This window comes from Triturus cristatus, chromosome 4_2 (assembly GCF_964204655.1).
Source record: "Triturus cristatus chromosome 4_2, aTriCri1.1, whole genome shotgun sequence".
Taxonomy (NCBI): Eukaryota; Metazoa; Chordata; class Amphibia; order Caudata; family Salamandridae; genus Triturus; species Triturus cristatus.
The window spans coordinates 900,511,619-900,539,115 of record NC_140586.1 but is presented as its reverse complement, the minus strand read 5'-3'; the positions used below and the strand labels follow the sequence as shown (position 1 = coordinate 900,539,115).

Below are 27,497 nucleotides of genomic sequence, written 5' to 3'. Positions count from 1 at the left end.
TGTGGTAATCTTCTGTAATCTACTGCTGGGCACATGAGTTGTAATAATTATTAATTAATTGGACACACAATAATGCACGGAAAGTAACCTTCTGTGTCAGTCAAGGTCAGAGGAACCCGAGTAAACTAATGCTTCATTTGTACCGGTGTTGGCAGGATGTGGGCACTGGCACTTATTTTTGGGAACCAGGGCTTCATGTTTTTCACACTTTGACCCCAGAAGGAGAGAGAGAGAGAGAGGGGGGGGGGGGGTAGACGTAGACGGGGAAGAGAGAAGGATATGCGTGGTAAAGAGAGAAAGGATGGCGGAAACAGAGCTTGGAAGAGTGAGACAGGAAGTGATGGTGGAGGCAAGACCAGGGAGTCCTCATTCCGTTAACCCTGACCTTTTCACTGTCGAGGGGGAGCTTCTAGGGAGAACTTTGGCTCCTGCACCAATTTCTGTTTACAAAATAAGCACTGGAGTAATCTACTGAAGTGCAAAGTAATCAGTAATCTGTCGTATAATGTACATGAGCCCAGTCAAAGCAATTGACCTCAGTAATTCTATGTAAAACAATGTAATAACGCGTTATCCTGGGCAGACTGAATATATTGGTTCAATTATGTCTGTCATGTGTTGCAAAGTGTAGTCCTGCTGTGTAATGCAAGGATGCGTAGCTAAATCAAAGGGAGCTACAGTGTGGGTTAATTAATGGGAGCAAAATCCGTCTATAATTTGATGTTGGGTAAAGTAATCTGTAATTGCAGGGTGGTCTGAGTAATCTAAAATTTAAAGCAGGGTTAGTAATCTTCACAACCGTCTTCTATGATCTAGTACAGGGTAAAGTTATCTTTTTGTTTATCTTTTTGTTTTCTAACATACGATCGTAAAAATCATGCTGAAATGTTCTGCAGCGGAACCTTGTATGGCAACCACTTGTGTCTGTAAGAAACTGTTTGTGGTGGGAACTTGCACTGCTGCTGGCCTTGCTGTACCTGTTCTGTGTGTGAGAGAAGTTTGCACTGCTGCTCTTGCTGTACCTGTTCTGCTTGTGAGAGAGAAGCTTGCACTGCTGCTGGCTTTGCTGTACCTGTTCTGTGTGAGAGAGAAGCCTGCACTACTGCTCTTGCTGTACCTGTTCTGTGTGTAAGAGAAGCTTGCACTGCTGCTGGCTTTGCTGTACCTGTACTGTGTGAGAGAGAAGCTTGCACTACTGCTCTTGCTGTACCTGTTCTGTGTGTGAGAGAAGCTTGCACTGCTGCTGGCTTTGCTGTACCTGTTCTGTGTGAGAGAGAAGCTTAAATGCTACCATCCTTGCTGTACTTGTTCTGTGTGCGCACGAGGCTTGCTACTTTGGACTGTATTAGCTTAGTGTCTCGAAGAAGCTCTCCGAGCTACTGCCTGGGGTTGACGTCCTCTGTGTGAGAAACACTTGCACTGCTACTGGCCTTCCTGTACCTGTTGTGTGTGTGAGAGAAGCTTGTGCTGCTACTTTGACAGTACTTTGAGAGAAGCTTGCACTGCTGCTTTGGCTGTACTTGTGTGTGAGAAGCTTGCGCTGCTGCTTTGGCTATACTTGTGTGTGAGAAGCTTGCGCTACTGCTTTGGTTGTACTTGTGTGAGTGAGAGAAGCTTGTGCTGCTGCTTTCGCTAGGTTTGTTTTATGTGTGTGAGAAGCTTGCCCTGCTGCTTTTGGCTTTACTTGTTTTGTGTGTGTGTGAAGCTTACGTTGCTGCTTGAACTATACTGCTGCCTGAGCTCTGCTTCTTATGTTGGCGAATAGCTTACACTGCTGGTTTGGCTGTACCTGTGAGTCTGAGAGAAGCTTCCACCACTGCTGCTGCCTGTGCTGTAACTGCTCTTGTTGCGAGAGAAGCTTGCACTGCTGCCCGTACTAACCCTGCTCTTTTTGATTTGGCTGCATAGCAGCTCTATCATATATACTTTCCCACATCTCTGTGGTCCGTGCGAGCCTGTAGTGGCGTAACAAAAGCCCCTGTGGTGTGGAGGGCCCGAGCTCCACTGTGGGCCCCTCTAGCGCTGTGCATGGGCAGCGGGCTCCTGACAAGGCGTGCGGAGGGCCCCCTCCATGCAATTTGCAGGCCCCCCTCGAGTGTCATTACATCACTTCGATTTGGAGATCTCTTTAGCCGCCTTACACAAGGCCACAAGAATTGGCTTTGCCAATGCTTTTTCTGTATTTTCGGCAGTTTTCTTGTGTTAAGCGGAAGAACTGTAAATTGAGTTGCGCAGTTTGAAAACCGTGAAGGGAAAAAACAATAGTTTGTTCTGTAAAGCCCACAAGTGCCAGCGCATGCTCAGGTAATCTCTCGCTGCCAGCCGCAGAAAGGTCACAGCAGACTTTTCCAATCAATATCCGATGTAATGAACAGCTTCAGTGAGACCGCAGGCCTGGGACCGTAAACACGCCCCGGAGAGACTCCCCTAAAACTGCAGTGTCTACTTGGTGCGCTCTGCTAGCACCGGGCACTCTCTCGTCCTTAGAGACGTCACCTGAGGCCTCTGAAGCACTCCTTTGAATTCAGAACAGCCTCCAAGCACTGACGTCACCCTCTGGGACATGACATGAGCTGAGAACAGAGACTCTTAACTGCTACACACTGTGCCTAATTTGAGCCGGTGGTTTCTGGTGCTCAGCACTGGCACTAAATTGTTCGGCACTTGTGACAGTCTGCCACATGGTGGCGCTGTCTAGCTAATTTAAAGGTGACCACAACAGCAGTTAATTATTAATTTTTAAAAAACCATTAAAGATGACTATCTGCCACCCAAGCCATTCTTATAGGTTTGGGGGCCTGGAATAGTCCACAGTGTCATACTTGTATCAGTGTGATAGTTAGTAGTTGTGTTACTAACATTGCAAAAAGAACAATTGATGGACAGAATGCTGAGCAATGTCAAACATTCACCCCAGTACAGAGATCTGGGCCTAAATCCATTGTTCCCTAAGTGCGCCGGGTATGCCCAACCGTGGGTCTCTTGCTTGCTGTGCCACTGGACTCAAGCTAGCCTGGCTGATGACTGGTGTTACCACAAAACTGGTCCCAGGATGCTTGTTTCCAGTTCAGGGAGGACCTGGCCTGGCAGTTCCGGCTGGATTCTTCCCATGGGGGGCAGGGTCACGACTGATTTGCATATGGCTGGGTCCACACTGCGGTGGCGTAGTGACCAAAAGAACAATGGATTTGACCCAGACATCTTGACTGGGGGGGGGGTGAATATTTGATTCACTCAGCATTCCGTCCATTTGTGGCCGCAGCACTGTCCTTGACGGCCCTGGCAGGGGCTGTGGGTGGTGCAAGGTGCAGTGGCCCCCAGACAAGAGCTCTGGCACTTAATGTTTTACAAAGTAAGCACTGCAGACCTGGGCGCGAACAGGAAACACTATCTGAGGCACTCTCCTCACCTGTCACCAGAGACATTTCCCACAGATCCAGGACTCTCCAAGGGGTCGTGGACTCACCCCTGAGGCAGGGTGGGCTCTCCCCTTCAACCGAGGACATTAATCTGAGACAGTGGAGACGCAATGTGATGGCCCTCGTGACCAGAGAGACTCCCAAGGAGCACTTACCTGTGCCAGACACAACTGGTACTGGAGGATGCTTGCATGGCCCTTCAGATGCTCCCTTGACCAAAAGAACATTCACCAGGGACATGGGAGGCACTACCTATGACCCTTGGCTACCTCCATAGAGAAATGTTCACCAGGGACAGTAGACGGGTACCTGTGACACCCACCTGGGTCTGAAGATGCTGACCTGGCAACGAGTGATGCTGGCCTGGTGCCGTAGAGGTTCACCAAGAAGAGGTAGCAGTTGCCTGGGACTGCTTACCTGGCCTGAGAAACTCACCTGGTACACACTCACTTGACATCAGAGCCCCCTCACCTCGGACTGGTGTTAATCATCTGGCCCGGAGGGTGCCCCCTCTGAACTGGGCTTACGTGAGCCACCGCCATTCACCTGGGGTAACGAGCCCTTTGTATATCTTACAGTACAAAACCCCAGGTAGTCCCGGTGGCACAGGCTGCCCTTGTTGGGCACCACGCTGGTTGGAGCAGGTTAGCCCTACTCACTGAATGCATTGTAAGGGCAGGTGCCATGTGTCACCAGGCAAGTGTTACCCACAGGGGTCAACTCTGGCTGGACGCCCTGGGCTTAGAGAAGCAAGCACGGCGAAGACGTGTTGGGTGTTGGAAAGGAGGCTCCGTTGGATCACACTGAAGAAAACAAAAGTGGAAAAAGGGACGTAAACAAAGTGATGGATGGAATGCTTGAATTAATCTCAGTCATGGTAATTGCTCTGGGCCGCATGCCAGTCTGTTTCTTTCCCCAAAGAGCCACCTCAGATTAGACCCAGTCATATGCAAATCAGCCTTGATCCTGCTCCAATAGAAGAGCCGAGCTGGGACTGGCAGGCGAGCCCCTTTTCCGGAAGCAGCTGTCCTCCATCTTGGATTCAGCTTTCACCTAAGTCAACGAGCACTACTGCAATCCAGATGACGCCTAAACTTAACTTGATTCAATAAATAATAAGTGATCGCTAGGGTTTCTCTTGCACCAGTTATCCCTTTAGGTTGCACAGGATGGGCGGGGCTTGCTGAAGTGCCGTTTCTGCACTTGGAAACCCATGGGAAGGATGCCACTTACTACCAAGGGGCCCCGACTGGGGCCGACGAAGGCTCCCCTTCGAGACTGATGTAGGGAGACCACTTGAGGCCCCTGCCCCAAGGTACCCCGAGAAATGCACTGGGTTTTAGTTTGTGTGCTGCAAGGATTAGAGGGTCCTTCCACCTGGGCCAAAAATACGTAAGAGCTCAGGTGACAGAAAAATGGCTGTTACTCCCCAGGCCCTGCCACTCCCCAGGCCCTGCCACTCCCCAGGCCCTCCCACTCCCCAGGCCCTGCCACCTCGGTCTCCCTGTGTGACCGCCTCCTGCCGCATAGTGCAGTCTGGGGCTGACAGCCATTGCACCTCAGCCAGCCTCGTGCCACACTGTGCCCTTGTGCCTCAGTGGTGACTCCAGTCCTCGGGAGCAGACCTCGCTAGTGAGGTGCGGAGCCACCTCAGTCTCCCTGTGTGACCGCCTGCTCCACAGTGCAGTCTGAGGCTGACGGCCCTTGTGCCTCAGCCTCGTGCCACACTGTTCCCTTGTGCCTCAGTGGTGACTCCAGGCCTCGGGAGCAGGCCTCGCTAGTGAGGTGCGGCGCCACCTCAGTCTCCCTGTGTGACTGCCTGCTCCACAGTGCAGTCTGGGGGTGACCGCCCTTGCGCCTCAACCTCTTGCCTCGTGTCACACTGTGCCCTTGTGTCTCAGTGGTGAACCCAGGCCTCGGGAGCAGACCTCGCTAGTGAGGTGCGGCGCCACCTCAGTCTCCCTGTGTGACCGCCTGCTCCACAGTGCAGTCTGGGGGTGACCGCCCTTGTGCCTCAGCCTCGTGCCACACTGTTCCCTTGTGTCACAGTGGTGACTCCAGGCCTCGGGAGCAGACCTCGCTAGTGAGGTGCGGCGCCACCTCGGTCCCCCTGTGTGACCGCCTGCTCCACAGTGCAGTCTGGGGGTGACCACACTTGCGCCTCAGCCTCGTGCCACACTGTGCCCTTGTGCCTCAGTGGTGACTCCAGGCCTCGGGAGCAGACCTCGCTAGTGAGGTGCGGCGCCACCTCAGTCTCCCTGTGTGACCGCCTGCTCCACAGTGCAGTCTGGGGGTGACCGCCCTTGCGCCTCAGCCTCGTGCCACACTGTGCCCTTGTGCCTCAGTGGTGAACCCAGGCCTCGGGAGCAGACCTCGCTTGTGAGGTGCGGCGCCACCTCAGTCTCCCTGTGTGACCGCCTGCTCCACAGTGCAGTCTTGGGGTGACCGCCCTTGCATCTCAGCCTCTTGCCTCGTGTCACGCTGTGCCCTTGTGTCTCAGTAGTGAACCCAGGCCTCGGGAGCAGACCTCGCTAGTGAGGTGCGGCGCCACCTCAGTCTCCCTGTGTGACCGCCTGCTCCACAGTGCAGTCTGGGGATGACAGCCCTTGTGCCTCAGCCTCGTGCCACACTGTTCCCTTGTGTCTCAGTGGTGACTCCAGGCCTCGGGAGCAGACCTCGCTAGTGAGGTGCGGCGCCACCTCAGTCTCCCTGTGTGACCGCCTGCTCCACAGTGCAGTCTGGGGCTGACGGCCCTTGTGCCTCAGCCTCGTGCCACACTGTGCCCTTGTGCCTCAGTGGTGAACCCAGGCCTTGGGAGCAGACCTTGCTAGTGAGGTGCGGCGCCACCTCAGTCTCCCCGTGTGACCGCCTGCTCCACAGTGCAGTCCGGGGCTGACAGCCCTTGCACCTCAGCCTCGTGCCACACTGTGCCCTTGTGCCTCAGTGGTGAATCCAGGCCCCCGGAGCAGGCCTTGCAAGTGAGGTGCAGCGCACCCTCCTACCTCGGCCCCCCCAGACACAGCCTGGGTGTACCTGCTGGGCCCGTAGGAGGCTGTGATTCAGAGCTGGCCCTCTCGCCTCCTCAGGCGGCGCATCTCAGTGAAAGCTTTCACCCACCTCGTGTCATCCCTGAGTGTGTAGTGGGGGCTGGGGCGGGTGCCTGCGTCACTGACGGGCTGTGTGTGGGAGAGTGGGGCGCTGGTAATGCATTCCTTTCTGGGTTCAGCTCTGCTGCCTGCACGCGGAGTGTTTGAGTGATAGGGGGTCTCGCGGTATGAGGGGCTCTGTGGGGGCGAGGGGGTGTGGTGCTGCACGTGCTTGTGCTCACCTGCTGTGGGCGGACAGTGTGGTTCGTCACTGTGGTTAGAGTGGGACTGATGGACTACAAGGAAGTGGTAAAACCAGACATTTCTACTGACTCTTCTCCAGCCCCTCTGACCTTCATACCGCAGCTGGGCCAGCCCTCCTTCAAGACCCATCACTGTACTGACTGCACCTTTCTAAGTCCTATTGTTCCCTGTGCCCTAAATTTCGAGTTTGGCAAAACCACGCCCCAAAAAGCGCCAAATTAGGGCCTGCATTAGGATTGCTCCTAGAAGGGGCTAATGGGAGGTAACACGAAGGAAGGAGTAATGACCACAGGTGGCCATCTTGTGAGGATCCCAAGTATACTACACGTCTCCCTCCCTTAACAGGAAAAGGAAATAAAGAAACCAAGTATAGTGCATGCAGGCCCGGTTCTAGGATTCTTGCTCAGGGAGCGCCACGAACATCGATGGGTGGGCCACGAACATCGATGGGTGGGCCACGAACATCGATGGGTGGGTCACGAACATCGATGGGTGGGCCACGAAAATGAATGGGGCATGGACAGTGGTACAAAGTATTGCAGAGATTTGATATTTAACCCCTTCTGTGCCCCGCCCTTTCCACGCCCTGTGCCGGGCGTTTCATTAGCGGGCGGGGTTCATGACGAGATAGTCTCGTCATGGGCACAGCGCAACCGCGCTCCATGACGAGACTATCTCGTCATGGGCACTGAAGGGGTTAAGGTACTTACATTGTCAACTTTTGACATTTTGAACACCATAAGTATCGACCAGCGAGTTACCTACTTTGCTTTCCCTGCTTTGCTTCTGGCTTTGTGGAAGGGAAGGGATGAGGCACACAGACTGTCTGCTCCTGGCCATGTGAAGCAGCAGAAACGGTCCTGCTGCCACACATCTCTTTGCAGCTTTTTATGTTTTTTTATTTGTTAAATGTCAACTTTACAGTTTGCAAAGCACTGAAGTTTAAAAGTGTGGTGCAGTAAGCCCTCTGGCAAACTTTGCACACCCCTGCCTAATAAAATGATTCCTTTATATGCACATTGGCAAAACCATAACTCCGTTTTTAACTCTGCTTTTATTGACCAACGTACAAAACCAATGAAACTCGCCTGTTATGCTAACCACGCACACATAACTCACACTGCCCGTCATGCCCAAAACCCTTTCTCAACAGGGCCCGGGTCTTTCTCCCCTCTCTTTTGAGGCCAGCCGAGTTTTTCTGAGATATTGCTTTTTTTGCCCTTCTAGCCTCTGGCTGTCATCCCTGCAGAGGTGATACTCCCGGCATTCACATCCCCCACCTTAATGGAAGAAGCAACATCCTGCTTGAAGTGCTAGCATTGAGGTGCCTGCTTGAAGTGCTGCATTGAGGTGCCTGCTTGAAGTGCTGCATTGAGGTGCCTGCTTGAAGTGCTGCATTGAGGTGCCTGCTTGAAGTGCTGCATTGAGCTGCCTGCCTGAAGTGCTAGCATTGAGGTGCCTGCTTGAAGTGCTGCATTGAGCTGCCTGCTTGAAGTGCTGGCATTGAGGTGCCTGCTTGAAGTGCTGGCATTGAGGTGCCTGCTTGAAGTGCTGGCATTGAGGTGCCTGCTTGAAGTGCTGGCATTGAGGTGCCTGCTTGAAGTGCTGGCATTGAGGTGCCTGCTTGAAGTGCTGGCATTGAGGTGCCTGCTTGAAGTGCTAGCATTGAGGTGCCTGCTTGAAGTGCTGCATTGAGCTGCCTGCTTGAAGTGCTGCATTGAGGTGCCTGCTTGTTTTGTAGTGTGTGTTTGATTTGCAATGTGTAAATGGTAATTAACGTCTACCAAGGAATAAAAGAGGCTGTACTCAGGCAACAAACATTCCCAGAATAGACAACACTACACTGTGCACTACAGAGCGCTGCTTAGCCGCTCAGCTAATAAAACAAGACTTCCACAGGAGTTAAAAGTACACCAGGTGTACACTATGAACCTTAAAACACCCATCTTTAAGGCACTGAAATGCATTCGGTAAGGTGCCTTTGAAAGAAATCATAGTGTCATGATGCAAATGGTTTGCAAAGGGAGCCGTCAGCCTCTTCTATGAGTGTGAGGGTTCAGGAAATCTGTGCTGTTTATTTGTGCATTGAGCAGCTCCCATCCCTGCTGACATCACACTTGCCCCCAAGCCTGAGAGTAGCCTATGTCCTGGGTTGAATCAGGACCAAACATTGGCATGGACATCCAAAAGCAACTGCCCCACCTTTGCAGATCGCAACGTTTCATGAAACATTCCTTGGATAGTATCGGGGAGTAACTCTGGGGAGACATTTGTGAAAAATTAAACTTTTCAAATGTTCTAGGACTGTTAGCATTCTCCACTTGCTGGAAACACTATTTTTTCTCTGCAGTTCTCTCACACATCTTCCAATGAATCTGTCCCTGAACCAGTTGCTCCCTCTTAGATCTTCTAAGCCCTTACTCACCCTCCGAGTCTCTGAACCCTCTCTCTGCAATCCGGTCCTAAAACCCCCGGCCATTCCTATGATCCATGCTTGGCCCTGACCAACGTGACCCCAGAAGCTCATGCAGATCGTCTTGCCAGCAGGCTTCTGATCACACTTAAGGATCCATAGGTGCTGCTCATCCTAAGGCCTTCAGACTCTCGCTCACCCTCAGTTGGAGCTTATTTCCACTCTCTGGTCCTCGGAGACTCCTGCTCGGGCTCAGATCCTTAAGGTTCCGGCTCACTCTCGGGTGCCTTTGGATTCCAGCTCACTCTCAGGTGCCTTTGGATTCCGGCTCACTCTCAGGTGCCTTTGGATTCCAGCTCATCATCTGGTCACCTGATTTCCCGGTTTGCCGTCAGACCCTGGAGCTCTTGTTTACTCTTACTTGGAAGCTCCAGGGCATCCTCCTTTTACCAAGAGATTCCGCATAACTTATATATACATATAGCTTCCTTGATGTTTTGCTCACCCTAAGTCTCTCTCTGTGTGATGTCTTAGGTGGCATAACACAGCTTGGTACTTGGGGACTTTTATAGTGTGGAAAGAGACCTGATCTGAATCCGTTTGACATGCTGAAGGACTTCACTTCAACTACATGCTTTCTTTTCTTTTTGCATATGTTATCTGTGCCCTTGCTCCCTCTTTGATTCCCCCATGCGTATCAACAGCCTTTCACTCCTCCTGCTAGCTGAAGAGGTGTGGCGCAGCGACCAGGGTGCCTGACTCCGGACCATAGGGTTCACAGTTCGATCCCCGGCTCTGGCGGCAGGTTAGCCCAGCACCATGTGACTCTGGGCAATAGCTTGCTTAAGCTTCCCAACGGCCCCTAGCGTCGGGACACCTCTCCGGAGGTAGCTGTGCGCTTTACAAATGCTGGTATTTAATTTCTTTACACTTATTTTACCTTTACTTTCACGTTCTCACCAACCACATGTCCGGTTCGGAACTCTTTCTTCTAACCTTTAGGTGTGAGGATGTTTATCGGTTCCGGGTCTTGAGGGTTCTGGTCTTTGAGGTAGGGGCGACCCTTTCTGGTAGCCACAGTGCTGCTGACCAGTCAATGTCCGGGCAGACAGTGCCTTCCCGAAGGAGTCTCCGAGACTAAAAAAAACATGAGGGAAAAAGTCTCTGATGGAAGCGATGTCTCCAAAATCCAGGTGACAGGACATGCCAAGGAGGATAGTCGGCAAGGGGAGGACAGACCTGGGAAGAAGAGGAGAATTGCAGAAGAAGGAACCCACAGGAATGAAATACCAAACAGGAGAAAAGTGTCACCAACAGAAGCGACTGGATATCAACAGGAGAAAAGAGACACCACCAGGAGCGAAGAGTGTTGCAACGCAACAAAAATGAGGATTCCAGCCCCTTATATACACAAGGACAGCAAGGAAGTGACCCAACAGGAAAAGGAGAACCGCCATTTTGGTTTAGGAAGACAAAGGAAAAAGGTTAGAAAACTTCCATCTTGGAATGGTGAAGGAAAACAGTACTCAAGGCATTCTGGGAAACAGACAGAGGAATTTTGGAAGGAAGGTATGCAACAAATATGGGACCCCCTTGAAATTTTGTTTAAGGTCAGGGAGAAGGGGAAAGCAAAACAATCATAACAAAGAAAGCTCCCTCTTGACCTCTATTATTGAAGAACAGTTCATTTGTGAAAGGGAAACAGAAAGGCCTACACAATAGTCATTCCAGTCACAAAGAAATATTTTTATAATTTATTTTTTATTTTTTTATCATTTATCATTTTGTATTTTTCTTATCCAAAACAATCAATATACTTTTTTTACTTTCCATGAAAATCAATTTCACAATCCTAAATTTCACTGATTCAATGCATTACAGTGAATGTGCATAAATGTAATTAATAATTGACAGTAGTCCCTGGGACAGCCTAATATAGATCACACACGATCTATCTCATACAACAGTCATACCTACAGACATTCCACATCATTCCACACTCAAACATATAAACCTCATAAAAAATATCAAAAAAGGCATAGATTTAGCTTGTTATTATCGTTAATTGAACTCTGGAGGTACTAGATACACCAAGCCTCCTGTGATTAACAAGTCTACTGCAAACGCAGAGTGGTGGTGTCAGTTCAATGGTCGACGCGTTTCGATGGCATAAGTGCCATCTTCATCAGGACCACAGTTGTATTCACCAACGATAATGCCCAGGGAATACCTGCAATAATACATACATAGAAAGGGTTTTGTGGTTGCCCAAAATTCCCTATACATTAAAATAATCCAAACACGTTAGGTGATCACTTCGTGAAAAGTAACAAATAAAGTTTTGACAAAAAACAGAAGAAAAGAGATACAGAAAAGAAAATAGGTCTGCAAAAAAAGTCTTTGTAGCGGTAGATTAATTATCATTGCACAATGAACAAGACGACCCCATATATTTACACTACAATAAAGATACGATTTTATCTGAGAGGGATACGTCTTTACCTAATCAACTAGAAAGGGAACAGTGCCACCACCGACAAGAGTTTAAAACACCGCGTGTGCCATTCACTTTGCAGTCCTCTGAAATAAGATGAAGATGGCACTTATGCCATCGAAACGCGTCGACCATTGAACTGACACCACCACTCTGCGTTTGCAGTAGACTTGTTAATCACAGGAGGCTTGGTGTATCTAGTACCTCCAGAGTTCAATTAACGATAATAACAAGCTAAATCTATGCCTTTTTTGATATTTTTTATGAGGTTTATATGTTTGAGTGTGGAATGATGTGGAATGTCTGTAGGTATGACTGTTGTATGAGATAGATCGTGTGTGATCTATATTAGGCTGTCCCAGGGACTACTGTCCATTATTAATTAAATTTATGCACATTCACTGTAATGCATTGAATCAGTGAAATTTAGGATTGTGAAATTGATTTTCATGGAAAGTAAAAAAAGTATATTGATTGTTTTGGATAGGAAAAATACAAAATGATAAATGATAAAAAATAAAAAATAAATTATAAAAATATTTCTTTGTGACTGGAATGACTATTGTGTAGGCCTTTCTGTTTCCCTTTCACAAATGAACTGTTCTTCAATAATAGAGGTCAAGAGGGAGCTTTCTTTGTTATGATTATTTTGGAAGGAAGGAACACGAAAAAATAGCCCCTAACCATGACTGTAGGCAACTCCTATTAAGGCCCCTCTAAGATTCAAGTAAGTCTACAGCACGGGGTATTCCCAGTCAGTCTCCCATCCAGGTACTAACCAGGCCTCACCCTGCTTAACTTCAGACAAGATCAGGTGCTTTCAGGGTGCTATGGCCGCAGGCAGGCCGCTGCCTACAATGGCGGCGGGCCCCAAGAGAAAAGAGAAGTGCTGCACAGTGCATCTTTGCGCCCAGAAAAGAAACGGCGGGGCGCCGCACTGAGCTGGGGAATGCCCAGTGTCCAGAAATAGTTGCCACGGACCGAGTTGCGGCTTGCAGCGGTGAGGCGCGAGGTGCGCGGGTCGTGATCCAGTCCACGGCGCAATTCCACATCTATTAGATTTTCAAAGTTTCTGTATGTCTGTACATATATTATACCAACTTTTCATTCTGTCTCCCTCCCTCTGTCTTTCTCTCATTCTACAAGCCCCTCCTTTATCATACTCTAACCCATTATTCCATCTCTTTTGTTATCCATTTCTCTTTTTCTCTCTCTGTATTGTTAGCCTGATTTTCCCCATTTCAATTGCCCCTATGCTATTTCCCTCCCTCTCTTAGTCTATAACGTACCCCTCTTTCTCACTCCTGTCTCCCACATACACTCTATACTTCGTTCTGTTTCTACCTCCCATGTCCTTATTCACCACTCTCTCAATTCCTATTGCCTCTTTGAGATTTACGTCAGTTCTTTTTCCTGTGTTGAAAATTCTCCCTTTCTTCAGTTGTCTTCTCATGCCAGTCACCCTCATTTCCCTCTAGCCCATGAACTTGTTTGTGTCCTACACCTAATATTATAATTCATTGTGTCAAAATTACTGAGTTGCTGCTGTCAGTAACTACCTGCTTTATCAAACTTTGTGATTTGCAGAAGACCATTCTCTGCTGACATTAAATAGATTCCGGTCCCTGTGAGTGCTTTCAGTTCGGCATGCTTCCAACGGTTAGGAACGTGGAAAGACCTTGCTCTACCTTTAGTGGACATTAGACCAAAAGAAAGTTTATTGTTGAGTGTTAAGGAAAATCCACCTATTTCTAGAGGAGTTGTTGGATACCGCGGAGACTCCACATGTGACATTTCTTTTACCGTACTATCCTTTTCTTGAAGTGATCGTGCCATAATAGCCCTTTCTTGGGTTCTACTCCCGATTTGGAACTTTCTCAAGGTATCACCAACCTCTAAAAGAAGCTGTAGGCTGCTGAACTAAGAAGTGTGTGTGAGGCCTTGATTCAGCCTTTCCTTATTATTACCAACCAGGAAACTTCTAATTATCCTCTTCTGCATCCATCCTTCGCTTTGTCATTCACTATTCTGTTTCTCCCTTTGCCATCGCCTTTCTTCACTTTTGTTTCCTTCCCTATCTTTACCAATCTCTTGCTCTAACCTTCTCACCACTTAGTCTGTTCTCACTTCATCTTTTACTTGTCTGTTTCCCTCTCTCATTTCCCCCTCTCACTCTCTTGTGCTTATCTATAATTATTTCCCTCCCCTGTTGCCTCTTTTCCTCTCTTCTCTCGTCAATAATTTCTCCCTCTTTCCTCTCCCCCTCTCCGTTTGTCTCTACTCCCCACTCCATCTCTTATTTTCTTCTGGTTCTGTCTCTCTCTTTATCTCTCCTCTGCTCTTACCTCTCCCTTCGTCCCAACATGGAGGGTGAAATTAAATTTTTCACTGCAACTTGTCAAAATCCAATTTTCATTTTTTCCATTTCTAGTCCTATTGTGCTTTTAAATGTAGTTATTTTAGTCCTTAGTGTTTTTTTCCGAAGTTCCTTCGCTCTTCGCTGTATACAGCACTCTCCCCACGGATGGAGTTTCATTAGAATGAAACTTCCAATTTCAATCCGGTCTGCCGCTTCACAGTTTTTAAACTAAGAGGGTTGGCACTAGCCCCTCTACCCAAACTCCCCGGCCCCACCCCACCACCCTGTAGCTTTCTATCCGATCGTGGTGGCCTGCTGCGAGGGAATACAGCTCCCGTCCCCTGCCTAAGACGTGTTAACTGTGCTGCTTGAAAGCATAAGCCGCTCCACAAGGTCTCCGTCATCTCCTGAGGCCTGTGATGGGAGGGGATGCCCCATGCTCGGCCTCCTCTGCCGGCCCTGGTCATTCTCCCCATGACAATGGAACGGCGACTCTGTGACTCACACTCGGGCTGTCGCAGCCTTTCAGGTTTTGCCCCAGCAGGTAAGTCGGCCCAGGTATGTGGGCCTGCTTTTCCACTTCTGAATGGCATTGGGTGGACCCAGGCCTTCCTTGGGTAGGCATGGCCCACCCTCTAGAACCGGGCCCGACTACATGTTACCTGGGGTTTACTCGGAGTGTAGCCTGCGGGGGTCCTAAGGCACCTAAAGCCCCCCCAGCCCTCCTGCCCTCCCGAGGCCAGACGATGCCCGTGAATCGAAGCCATCCTCTTGATCTGCCAGCCTTCTATCCTGCTGAGGCAGAGACACCGCCCCCACTCCCCCTGCCAGGCCTGGCTCTGCCCTGGTATTTCAGGCTGAGGGCGCACCCTGGCTATTTATTGCATAAATAAATAAGGCGTTGTTGGAAGGCGGACCCCGAGGAGTCGGCGAGACCACCAAGGGGGGCCCTCCCACTGTACGAAGTAGCCGAGCGCTGCCGAGAAGTCTCCTGAGAGATCCTTCTCCTATCACGTACTAGCACAGTAACACCACCACACAGGACTCAAGGAGGTTGTCTCAAGACAAGCAATTCTTTATCAGCAATAAAAAGGTTACGAGATCAATATTTACACGAAGGGATCGAGGGATCCACCAAAAGTCTCAGTGTCTCTTTGGGAGCGTAGGGGTAGCGGGACAGTCTTTGGCAGGGGTGCGGTACGAGGGTACCTGGGGCCCAGTTCTTATCCTCAAGCTGGAGGACCTCCGGATCTCGGAGGGATCGAGCCGCGACGGCGTCAGCAGGGCTCTGGCGTACAGTTCGTGGAGAGCCGCGATCCAATCAGCAGGGCTCTCAAGCTGGTTTCTGCTCAGCTCGAGCCGCGACGTCGTCAGCAGGGCTCCGAGGGAGGTTTCAGCGAGGTTGGGCTGCGACAGCGTCAGCAGGGCTCCGATGTTCCAGGTGGCTTCAAAGGGTTCACAAGAAGGAGCCGCGACGCAGCAGGGCTCGTGATGGTTCCGACAAGAGTTCTTCTCCGTAGGGTCAGCCGCGATTCAATCAGCAGGGCTCTCGACTCCGGGATACAACTCCCGATCTGTGGCGGGGTCGCCCCAGATATAGGTCTGGAGCCCTTTGATGTCCGGACCCAGGCGCCCGGTGGGGGCGGAAAGGCCGGGTGGAGGTGGCCAGACGCCCAGCAGGAGAGGCGCCAGGCCCAAGGGAGTTGCAGGGCGATCACACCTCGAGAGGGGAGGACAGTTGGGGGTCCCATCGATACTGTCCTCCGCCGGGGGCGATGAATGGTTCCTGCGGCACCCCCTGGCCAGTTTGTGGTGCCTCGATGTCGGGGCTTCGCTGGGGTCGAGGCCGGGTTGAGCGGGGTCGCGCTGGCTGGTGCACAGTCACGTGGGTGCCAACAAGATGGCGGAGCCACGAGGGGTATGCGACCTCGTGCAGCCCAGGATGAAGGGCCTCGGTGCAGTTCAGAAGGGTGGCCCGTGAAGGCCGGGGCGGGGAACGGGCACAATCCACGGGGGTAAGGACCATGCCACGAGGCCGGGTCCAACAGGCGTGCTTTGGTGTCACGCTAGCAGTAAATAAATCACTCATGTAATTGTTATTAGTAAGGAGGTGGACATGCCTACAGGGGCAGGTGCCCTGAGTGGGGGCACGGCAGGTGAGATCGTCTCTTTATCTCCCAGGTGCTTGTTTCACCTCCCTGGTGCCCTCCAGTTTGCCCTTTGCCAGTTACCATAATACCCGGTCATGCCTTCTCGTATGGCTTTATATTTTCTCAGTAAAAACTAGTGCATTACTTGGACAACATAAATGCTGGGATGGTGCGAGTCTGAGGCCCGCTGTCCCTTAGCAGATGTTAGCCTAAAGTCAACCCTGACTCACTAAGGAATCGTAGTAGCCGATCTAGAACCCTTTCGGTCAGACTCTCGTGCATACCCAAAGGAAATCCGCAAGAAATGCACAGCCTTCAGTTTCAATATTTATTGAAGCAGTGACGGTACCCTGTCAAAGGATGTTGAGCACGGAGCCGTCCGCACCTTCGGGGCCTGGATGCCAGAAGAAGGGTCTGCGGGCCCCCGTCATCGTGCTCTGGTCTTCTTATAAAAGGTCCAGCTTCCTGCATTTCTGCCAGTTGGACCTAGTGCGGTGCCTCCTCCGTGTGCCCTTTGCTGTGGTGGCCTCTTACAAGTGCTTAATTTGTGACAGTGTTTTCTGGTGCTCGGCCCCAGCACTTTTGTTGTACCACTGGCATGTATTTAAGGCAGTCGACCACACGGTGGCACTGTCAGTCTAGTTAAAAAAACATGAGCAATGTGTTCAGCTATTAACTATGAAATTAAAAATAATCCTAGCAGGGTACTTGGGCTGTTCTTACAGTTTTGGTATCACCTTAGATAGTCCAAATTGTAACATTTGTAGGACTGTAGTGGCAAGGTGGTGTTGTTGGTACTTGTATGTGCCAGCGCTGGCACAGACCTTAGGTGGCACAAGCAGCAGTGGCCCCCCGAGAGATCTTGGGGCCTGGCACTTATTATTTTATAAATTAAGCCCTGGTTCATACCTCCGTTCTTCTCTGGTGACAGCCCCCACGCTACAGGGTCACAGGTGCATGGGTGGGACATGACAGCCAGTTCTGGTGTGAAAGAAGCCCACAGTGAAGAAGGCTGGAACTAGAACAGGGTCACGGGTTCATGGTTGGGACATAGGTGCCCATCCTGCTTTGAAAGAAGCCCCACACTGCAGGAGGCTGTGGCCAGAGCAGGGTCAAGAGTGCATGGTTGGTTCATGGGTGCATGGTTGGTTCATGGTAGCCCACACTGCAGGAGGCCGCGACTAGAACGGGGTCATGGGTGCGTTGTTGGGTCATTGGTGCATGGTTGGTTCATGGTAGTCCACACTGCAGGAGGCCGCGACTAGAACGGGTCATGGGTGCATGGTTGGTTCATTGGTGCATGCTTGGGGTCATCTGTGCATTTCTTGGGTCATTGGTGCCTGGTTGCGTCATGGTAGCACACACTACAGGAGGCCGTGATTAGATCGGGGTCATGGGTGCATGATTGGGTCATGGTGGCCCACGCTGCAGGAGGTCAAGATTAGAACTGGGTCATTGGTGCCGGGTTGAGTCATGATAGCCCACACTGCAGGAGGCTGGGACTAGAAAGGGGTCGTGGGTGCATGGTTGGTTCATGGTAGCCCACACTGCAGGAGGCCGTGACTAGAACGGGGTCATGGGTGCATGGTTGGGTCATTGGTGCATGGTTGGGTCATGGTGGCCCACACTGCAGGAGGCTGTGACTAGAGAGGGGTCATGGGTGCATGGTTGGGCCATTGGTGCATGGTTGGGTCATGGTAGCCCACAATGCAGGAGGCTAGAACGGGGTCATGGGTGCGTGGTTGGGTCATTGGTGCATGGTTGGGGTCACCTGTGCAATTCTTGGGTCATTGATGCCTGGTTGTGTCATGGTAGCACACACTACAGGAGGCCGTGATTAGATCGGGGTCATGGGTGCATGATTGGGTCATGGTGGCCCACGCTGCAGGAGGTCATGATTAGAATGGGGTCATGGGTGCATGATTGGGTCATGGTGGCCCACGCTGCAGGAGATCATGATTAGAATGGGGTCATGGGTACATGGTTGGGTCATGGTAGCCCACATCGCAGGAGGCTATGACTAGAGCGGTCCATGGGTGCATGGTTGGGTCATTGATGCATGGTTGGGTCATCGTAGCCCACACCGCAGGAGGCTGTGACTAGAACTGGGTAATTGGTGCATGGTTGGTTCATTGGTACATGATTGGGTCATTGGTGCATGGTAGCTCACATTGCAGGAGGCCGTGACTTGAACGGGGTTGTGGGTGCCTGGCTGGACCATTGGTGCCTGGCTGGACCATTGGTGCCTGGCTGGACCATTGGTGCCTGGCTGGGTCATTGGTGCCTGGCTGGGTCATTGGTGCATGGTTGCATCATGGTAGCCCACACTGAAGGAGGCAGTGAGCAGAACTGGGCTGTGGGTGCATGGCTGGGCCATTGATGCATGGGGCATTGAGTAGAACGGGCTGTGGATGAATGTACGTTCTTATCCCACAGTCTTTTTCCCCGCAGGGAATCACAACGCGGTCGTTACAATGACCGTGTTGTGATTCTGCATACCATTACTCTGCAATTCAGAACAACAACTTGCGGAGGGGGGCACTGGATGTTGGAATAGTTTAATTTACTATTCCAACTCCAGTCTGTACGGACAATAGGGAAGGTGTTGGATTTTAAATCCACCACCTCCCCCGACCCCTCCGCAAGTCGTTGTTCCGACTTGCGGAGTAATGGTATGTGGAATCACAACGCGGTCGTTGTAACAACCGCGTTGTGATTCTCTGCGGGGAAAAAGATTTGTGATAAACGTTGTTTACCGCTGTGGATGCATGGCTGGGCCATTGGTGCATGGCTGGGCCACTGATGCATGGCCACTGGTGCACGGTTGGGTCATAGTAGCCCACACTGCTGGAGGCCGTGACTAGAATGGGGTCATTAATGCACGATTGTGTCATGGTAGCCCACACTGCAGGAGGCCGTGACGAGAACGGGGTTGTGGGTGCATGGTTGGACCATACATGGTTGAGTCGTCGGTGCATAGTTGGGTCACTGGTAAATGGTTAAATTTGTGCATGGCTGGACCATTGGTGTGCGGCTGGGTTATAGTAGCCCACAATGCAGGAGGCCGTGACTAAAGGAGGGTCATTGGTGCATGGTTGGGTCATGGTAGCCCACACTGCAGGAGGCCGTGAATAGAACGGGGTTGTGGCTGCATGGCTGGGCCGTTGGTGCATGGCTGGGCCATTGATGCGCGGTTGGGCCATTGATGCGCGGTTGGGCCATTGATGCGCGGTTGGGTCATAGTAGCCCATACTGCAGGAGGCTGTGACTAGAAGGGGTCGTAGGTGCATGGTTGGGTCATTGCTGCTTGATCACAACCAATCTGTTTCTCTTAGACCCTGGATACTCCATGTTGTAACTTTGTGATCACGAGGCCTTGTGTTTTTATGAACTTCATGGTTTTTACTGGTTTGAATTTAGGTTTTTCGTGTACATTAAGTGAAGTGTGGGTAATATGTTTCTGGCACCGTTGAATGGGCATTCAGTCTTTATTCACTTTACACCAAGTAGGATACACTTTTCTCCGTCTGTACCTTTGCACCTCCTCTCGTGAACTAGGACTTGGCTTCTTGAACGAGTGGCCATGGAGGCTAAGGTCGCGGGCTACCAAGCACCCCAGTCAACAGGACCCATGTGACTCTCGTCTGACACTGCTAGTAGTCTTACATCTTCATGGATCTGGGCAGTGGCTTGGCAGAGAGTACTTGGTACATTGGCATGTACCAGCGGCCTTCGAGCCAGAGGCTTTTCCTGGGCTTTTGTCTGCGTCTCACTCATAGCCACCTGCTTTGTTGTTGGCTCTGGACGCCTACTGGGAGTTTGCCAAAGTGATGTTGGTTGCGAGGGCCAGCTTTTTGGACCTCCATCTCCCAGAACCAGCCTGGCTGAGCCCGATGAATAGCTTGGAGGTGACCGGCCTCCTTTCTTGGCAAGAACGGCAGGCAGCACTGGCACAGACCAGACGCCCAGAGCAGGCATCGGCTCCCAGCCTCCAGGAGAGAGGGCTCTTGCGATCTGCCTCGGTCCAGGTTTACCTCCATCTTAACTAGACTTGGGAAGTGGTTGTAGGTGGGTCAGGGGGTCTAAACCAGACTTTGAATCTCTTTGGGGGCTGAGGAGGGGAGCTCGACACTAGACTTAGGAGGGGGTGAGGGATTTTCACCGGATATTGAAGGTGGTTGGAAGGGGAGTGGCGGTCTACTTCAGACTTTGTAGGGGGAAGGAAGAGGAGGCGGGGTCTACACCAGACTTTCAAAGGTGTTTGAGGGTAAGCAGTGGTTCTAATCTACACCAAACTTGGAAGCGGGGGTCCTACACAAAGCTTTGAAAGTGGTTGGAAGCGGAGTTGGGGGTCTACATCAGACTTTGAATGGTGGAGGATGAAGGAGGTCCTATATTATAATAAAGATAAGACCCCACCAGCACCAAAAATCAAAAATGTGCAATAAAGTCCCAAATTGCTCCAAGGTTCTTTATTACAATCTTCAGATTAGATCCACGGGGCTTCATGTAATCAGAATCCCCCGAACTTCCATGTTCACATTTAAGCCTGAGCCAACACATGTTTCATCGCTATAGAACAAATGCCTGTGACTTCTTCAGGGCATATCAAAGTAAATATCGGCCTATCACTGCCTCTCATCTTAAAGCCAGTAATCCGCACTGCAGTGAAGCTAGTGTACTAGAACCATAATTGTAAAAAAAAAAAAACAAGAATCTAAACAAACTCAGTTCTCCAACCCTTACCCGCGTGTACAACGGCATGTAAATAATATATTCAAGCTCAACCAGACCTTGTATTAAGATCAAACTCAACTAGACTTAGTGACGGTTGGAAGTCTGGAAGGGAATGGGGTGTTAAAATCCATCTCCATTAGACAGTTTATGGGGTGAATGGGGGGGGGGTTATTTAAACTATCCCTTCCCAAGGCGTGTCCATATGATGCCCTGGTTTACTTGTGTCTCGTGTCTCTTTTTTGGGGGCCAAGTATTGGAATGGAATTGCCCGTGGACAGCTAGTTAATTTTAAGTGTGATGTAACTCAAGAGAGCGGAGTCCTGTACTTTGCACCCCACTCATCCTGCTGCCATGGACCCCAGCTGGGGGAAGGCACAGGGGTAGCGGTCACTCCTGACTCTCTCACGCTGCCCCTAGTGTCTGGGGCCATGAAGACGGGGCTGGGCGGAGACCCCTGCAAACCGTTTTTAGTGCACATCCCGCCCCATCCCCTCCCTAGCACATAGGAGGCCAGTGTACGTAAAAGGTAGGCTGAGTTGGCGGGAAGTCAGTTGCATGTCAAATGGGAGAGCTCCATCACGCCAGCTCTCCTCTACACCACGACTGGTAACTTGAGCATGCACCCACAATTTAGTGCCAGTCACCCCCAAAGTACTCATCCGCTCACTGGTCCAGCTCTGTTGAACCCTATTCACCAGCCCCAACCACCAAACCCCAATGGGCAACACATGGAAAAAACCACAACAGGACTTAAATAACATTAAAGACCCCCCACCACCACCCTAAGAAGTCTCCACGTTCCCATTATTGGACCAGGACTCCTGCAACCAAGACATATCTTTGTCACAGATGAGTGCTTTTCTCATACACGCTGCCTGCAGCCTGCACGCCACCAACCACTGCCTGTCAGCCTGTCCGCCTGTCCACCTGCCCGTCTGTCCAACTGTCCACCTCTCCGCCTGTCAAACTTTCCACTGCCCCTTTGTCCGCCTCTCCACCTATCCGCTTCTCCACCTGTTCTGCCTGCCTGCCCACCTGTCCAACATTCCCCGAGCCACGCCAGGTTTTCAAGTTATTCACGTTTGATGAACATGCATACAATAAGTCTAAATGAGATTCATTTACATCTGTGCGGAGCTCTCGTGGCCACAAGTTGGACACTCCTGAATTACAACCCTAGTCTAGATTTATGAACATGGGGGGCATTCACGTTTCTCTGCAGGTACCAAAGTCTGGGATCTCCTCTCTCTCCCCCCCCCTCCCCAGGCGTAAAGCTGTTGAGTCCGTTTGGGTCCGGCTGGGCAGCTGATGAGGGCCCTGCACTGCTTTGTTCCCTAATAGCGGCAAGAAGCTGCTCAGCGCCAGCTGAATGCAACAAACGGTTCCTTATTAGAGCACCGCTTCATGCCGCACTGCACAGCTATGCCCCTATTTAGCAATATCGCCATACAAAGAAAATATAGACGCGAAATCTGTGCCCAACTTGGACAAAAAAATCCCATTTTCCAGGCACTCGGTTTGCGTTTAATTGGAAAGCTGACAGTGCGGATCGCGAGGCTGCAAATCCCGGGCGCAGGTCCCGGGTCCCCAGTAGGGCCGTAGCGGACCTTCTAATAATGCGCTTTGCAGACCCCATACCTGGCTCAGTGCGTTTCATCTCCCCCAGTTTTAATATGCGAGAGCGGCGGCAGCAAGGGTAATCTCGCGCTGGCTTTTATGAATAATAATTTATGGTAATATCGCTATTAGGTATAAAGCAACCCCTTGGAAGAAAAGGGACCTGACGGCAGCGGCGCTAAGCATCCCCGCACACTCTGTATATTTTCATGCGCCCGGTCTGTCTCGCGCGCGTTCTGTCGCGGGGCTCGGTTTGGTAAAGGGGATTTAATGACGGGCCGTAATGAGTTTTTGACCTTTTCAAAATGTCCTGAGCTCTGCGGATCTTCCTCGCAAGAGGCTCGAATTGAGTCGCCTTTAATAGCGCCGATGACATTTGGCTGGGCCCGGGTGGGTAGCGCTGCATGATTACATCGCTGATGTGGGCGCGCGCTGCTTCCAGCCCCGGGGCGCGTGCCTGTAGCCTTCCCTCCAGTGATACGTTTCTTCTGTCTTAGATTTTGTCCCCTACCATACTCCCGTTTCTTCCAAATTCTCGGCCGGCTACTCACCTTTTGCCTCGGGAAAACCAACCCATGCATCCTCGTGACATCTGTATTTCTGGGGCCATTCCCTTACTTTATTCACTCCGGACACGCTTTTGATCTCTGCAGTAGCTGTCGCTCCCAAAAGGAGCCTGGTGTGCTCTGATAAAAAAACAAAAAGTGATAATTTGTATTATATAGTTGTCCTTGTAAGTGAACTATCGGCGCTCAGATGTTCTGTGTAGCGGGACACGCAGTAGTGAGTAAACACTTTCCTCATTCGAACCTTAATTCAGCGCAATTTTAGAAATACATATTTTAAGACAGACCGTCGGTGGGGCTATGTTCTTAACCTGCAGTTTGGCATGACCACATTTCAATTTAGATGGGGGTGTGGCATGACGGCCGGAGCTGCAGACTATGGATCTGGGGACCAGGAGGAGAGCTCTGCTAACTCTCTTCAGACTAGAAGGATTTGTGTCCAGCTCCGGAGACCTCACCTTGAATAGTGGGTCCAGCATGAGGGTCGTTTGGAGAGCTGCCCCTTACAGCTGTCCACATCTAGAATCCGCGTCCACTTTTTGAAGTGCTGTTTTTGAACTGCTGTCTGGTGTATGCTGCTCGTTCTAGCCCCCTCCCCCGCAGGCTCCACTTGAGTACTGAATGCGATGCTTCTCCCCACACAGTACTTGCGCCTAGAAGTAACAACGCCTACAAGCACATCATTAAATAACACCTGCTCAAGCTAATCAATAGTAACATGTTTGTAGTTGCACAGTGTTAATAGTAATATGATGGATATGATCTCTAACGTGACCTGTGAGATCATGTATGACGTGTGTAATGGCGTGTGTTACCTGAAGCCTGAGGCCTTGAGCGTTGCATTGGGTGTTACAGTTAAAGTTGGCTCGTCTGTTTTGTGGGTTATGGATTACAGCGCCTGGTGGGTCTCATTTCATAACCATAACTTTATCTATGGTTTGCGTGAATGTCAGAGTTTTTTCAGTAAATGTACACACACTCCCCACCCTTCCACCAAATACACATGCACCGGGAGCATTTATAACTGCCGTCAAACAGTGGATACAAATGGCTGTTACCTCTTGAAACTACCTGGAAGAGATGAGGGCGGGGGATCTATTGCAAGAGAAATTAGTCTGGGATAGAGGGATGCATGGCAGAGACAAATGCTACGTAACTGTAAATTCATTGGTGGAGGGTGAACTCTGATGGATATACTAAATACCCACGGAATGTGAATACATTTGTGCAAAGCTGGAATATGATGCACATTTCTGTACATGTCTTAACAAATAGAGTGCAGCCCGATGAAGGGTCCTTAAGAGATAAAGTACAATAGAAGAGGTGATCAAAGAGTTAGACACTGAAACACCCCAGGGCATAAACGAAGTAGAAGAAATGAATGTAAACCAGCAGTTCTGTGTCTTAAAACAAGTGGTCAAAAAAGACTTGATAAAGACACGAGGGGGTTGGGGCTGGGGCACTGGGGATAGGCGCACTAGCGCAGAATCAGTAACAGAATTAAACAAGACACATAGAGGTATGAGAGTGGAGACAAAGCTGCAGAGTACGTAGGACCAACAGTGCACGTGTAAAGAGGAAAGGTGAACTCAGCGAGCCAGACCGCTCCTATCTGTCATTACCTAGGAGGTCAGCATGAGTAGTGACCTCTGTGTAGCGATTAGTACCCCTAGGCCAGCGGTTTTTTTCTCTAGACTTATTTATTTAATGGACCTTCCCACACTTTAAGAATGCAGACATAATGGTGAAGAATTCACCGCTTTTGGTGACTCTCACCGGGCCGCACGCACTTCACTTGATATTCAGAATTCAGTGGATTTATGCCTGCTGCAGAATGCCAATCCCCTTTGCCGTATCTCATGCCACAAATGGAAATCGCTCTTCGTGCTTATTACAAAGGGCATAATTCAAACATACTTCTTTGTTGGCCTTTGAAAAATGCCAGGCCAGGACTTGAACATCAGGCCATACAAGCAGTGATTAATGTAACGCTTGAATTAATCCCAGCCACTGGTAATTAATCTAGGCTCCGTTTATTCTTTTTGTCAGCACATATGTGACAACACAAGATGTGCAATATGCAAATTAGTTTAGGGAGCAGGAAGCACTACAGCCTGAACCGCTCTAGCCAGAAATCTGTCTTCAGGAACAGATGGAATCCCAGACATGTGTTGGTCTATCGTTTTGAACTTGAAGCATGCAGGTGCATTAACCTGCTGCGCAGTAGAAGCTTCTGGGGATGCAGTATTTTTTGGGAGTATGCACATGTGCATCTGTATGTGTTATTTACTTTGACTGCAGTGTAAATTGTGCAAAATTCGTATTTCCAATAGGGTTTGGAGGGACCAAGTTGAGAAGAAATGGTAACCGTGCCAGGGAGTTAAGCTGTAGCAAGGGATGTTTCTGTGGGTACAGATGGCATCTATGGGCACTTGCTGTCTAGTTGGCACAGACGTGTCACTAGCTGAGCCCACCCCACAATTGCAGGACTTGCCCTAGGTTTCACATGTATCGCCACTGGGTTTAGACCAGGTGAAAGTATGGGTGGCTCATGGGGGAGAGAGGGTTTTTTTTTTGCTTGGGGAGGAGGGAGTCTTAACTCACACTCCGCTCACAAGTCTTGTAGTATAATTGACCATATGTGTTTTATATAGCAATGTGATTATCTAATGGCTCATGGGTAAGCATTTTATCGGCCTAAGAAAGATGAAAGGATGTGTTGGTTCTACTGCTTGGATCTGATACTTACGCTTGCTGCTCGGCCTTACCCTCCAGGCCACCTCTGAGACTAGAGAAGACTAGACCGACTGCAAATCAATATCCATGTCATTCTTTGATCTCATCGAATCTTGGTGCAAAGGTCAAAGATTCAGCAGGACTGACGGTCACTACTGGGCTGGGAACCCAAAGCTTCTCTGGTCAGTGGATACAACCCTGCATCACCCCATTTTCGGCTTTGGGGGGTCAAAGGCAGGGGTTTATATCCACTAAGACGCGCCAGTGAAGTTCATGTTCTTAATCTGTTACTAAACAACTAACAGTTTGATTCCTCTCCGTCACTGGGCAAAGGCGAAACGTGATAACAAGTACTCAGACCTTGGTGTAAGGGATTCAGCCAGTTGCGTACTATCATCAGACGTTAAATGTGAAATCCCGGTCGGCTGTTTCCGCTCCTCAGTGGCATCATCGGCTGGTCCTAATTCAGCCTGATGGCATGACCTCCGAGTCCAAGAATATAGGAGATACTGGGCCCTTGAACTGTAGAAGCGTCTACTTCACACACAAGGTCTTCGGAAGCACCCTCAAGACTTACCTCCGTCAGCTTGGGCTATCTGGCACCTTCAACACCCTGGGAGCGTGGACTGACCCTCCTTGGAAGGAGACATGTACGATGAACCTTCAACATCTAGAAAGCGTGGACTGACACTCTCTGGAAGGAGACTAAGCCCGGGTGGCGAACTCCGCTCTGCCAGCGGAGTCATTGGGCACGCGGAGTTCGAGCAAAACCTCTTGACTCCACGGTCTAGCGGAGTTGGCCCCTGCGCCCACACCCACTTCACACCCCTTTGGTAAAGTAACTCTACTTTTACATGCCAAACAGCATATAGCCTCCTCACAAAAGTGATCTTGGAAATATATCAAGCTGTGAGAGTGGTGATGATTTTGGGGTCCCCCCTAACCTAGGGAGATGACCAAGGAGATGCCTTGAACACACAGAGCACATCATGCTGAACGATTTGGTGGTGGTCCCATCCTGCTAGGACCACCCCAAGTAACGTTATGGGCAAAATATAATCCCAACCAAAGGCCCTGCAAAGCATTATGGGATGAGATTCTAGAGTGCAGTGAATATCCTAGTATCGGCTCTCCTGATGAGATGGTCACATTTTTGCCCATAACTTTGCTTGGGGTGGTCCTAGGAGGGTGGGACCACCACCTTAACGTTTAGCATGATATGCTCTCCATGTTCAAGGCATCTACTTGATCCTCTCCCTAAGTTAGGGGGACCCCAAAATAATCACCTCTCTCACTGCTTGATATATTTCCAAGCTTACTTTTGTGAGGTGGTTATATGCTCTTTAGCATGAGCATGTGGAGGTAGTCGCTTTACCAAAGGTGTGTAAAGTTCTCATCTTTTTAATTAGGGGAAGGCAGAGCGGAGTTCTGCTGAGTTTTTGTTCAGCTCTGTGGAATTCTGCGTAAAGTCACTGCCCCCAACTCCGCCCACCCCTAAGGGAGACCTATAAGATGGACCTTCAACGCCCAGGAAGCGTGGACTGACCACCACTGGAAGGGGACATGTAGGATGGAACATCCACATCCAGGAAGCGCGATCTGACCCTTTCTGGCAGGAGACCTGTACGATGGGACGTCAACATATAGGAAGCGTGG

The 27,497-nt window shown here is 50.3% G+C and overlaps 1 protein-coding gene and 1 long non-coding RNA gene across 7 annotated transcripts in view; one reads left to right on the top strand and one right to left on the bottom strand.

The window, feature by feature from the left end:
• PTPRF (protein tyrosine phosphatase receptor type F) overlaps positions 1 to 27,497 on the top strand; it is a 746,312-nt gene that overhangs the window by 378,476 nt on the left and 340,339 nt on the right. The gene's annotated exons all lie outside the window — the stretch shown is intronic.
• LOC146835380 (uncharacterized) overlaps positions 11,027 to 27,497 on the bottom strand; it is a 41,054-nt gene continuing 24,583 nt past the window's right edge. The window contains exons 4-5 of the long non-coding RNA XR_014960430.1: positions 23,091 to 23,225; positions 11,027 to 11,412 (exon numbers count right to left, since the gene is read on the bottom strand). This is a non-coding gene — a long non-coding RNA (uncharacterized LOC146835380). The remainder of the gene's footprint in view (positions 11,413 to 23,090; positions 23,226 to 27,497) is intronic.